The sequence below is a fragment of the Chrysochloris asiatica genome, unplaced genomic scaffold (genome assembly GCF_000296735.1).
Source record: "Chrysochloris asiatica unplaced genomic scaffold, ChrAsi1.0 scaffold00052, whole genome shotgun sequence".
Classification (NCBI taxonomy): Eukaryota; Metazoa; Chordata; class Mammalia; order Afrosoricida; family Chrysochloridae; genus Chrysochloris; species Chrysochloris asiatica.
The window spans coordinates 18839590-18840169 of record NW_006408570.1 but is presented as its reverse complement, the minus strand read 5'-3'; the positions used below and the strand labels follow the sequence as shown (position 1 = coordinate 18840169).

Genomic DNA, 580 nt, shown 5'->3' with positions numbered 1-580 from the left:
GGATAGAAAGGAATGTTGGGAAACATGATTAGAGACAACTTGTAAGCCCGCCTTCAGCCTATAACTGATTAGAATACCTCAAAGGGGTTCTACAACTTGCCCAGTGATACAGGCCTCATGCAAAGCCTTTACAGAGTATAGGACCTTAGGTGGAATCCTGAGTTCCATCCACAACCTTATGAGGTGAGACATTCCCACTTCGAAAGGACAAGCTGACTGGAACAGCTACAGTGATAGAAGATACATCTTCATAATGAACCTCACCTATACTCAGAGCAGTAGTTACTCTAAATACCAACAGAGAGGGAAAAGAGTCTTCAAATCAAGTATCAATGCTATCTGCTCTGTACACAAGATAGACAGGGATGTGCAACTTACACATTGGCTACCTAAAATGTGGGGGCAATAAAGGCACAAAATGACTGGCTTACAAGGTTTCAAGAGGGAGTTTAGTTTAAAAGTATGGGGGGAAAGAAAGGGTCCCGACTGAATAGCTGTCATCTTGTCTAGATGGATCTGGTGAAAAGAGATGGGGATAAGATTTGTAAGATTCAATAGTGAATAAATGTTATCATGACTA

At 41.4% G+C, this 580-nt stretch overlaps 1 protein-coding gene across 1 annotated transcript in view; it reads right to left on the bottom strand.

The window, feature by feature from the left end:
• The window catches only part of USP34 (ubiquitin specific peptidase 34), a 307094-nt gene that overhangs the window by 166312 nt on the left and 140202 nt on the right, over nucleotides 1-580 (bottom strand).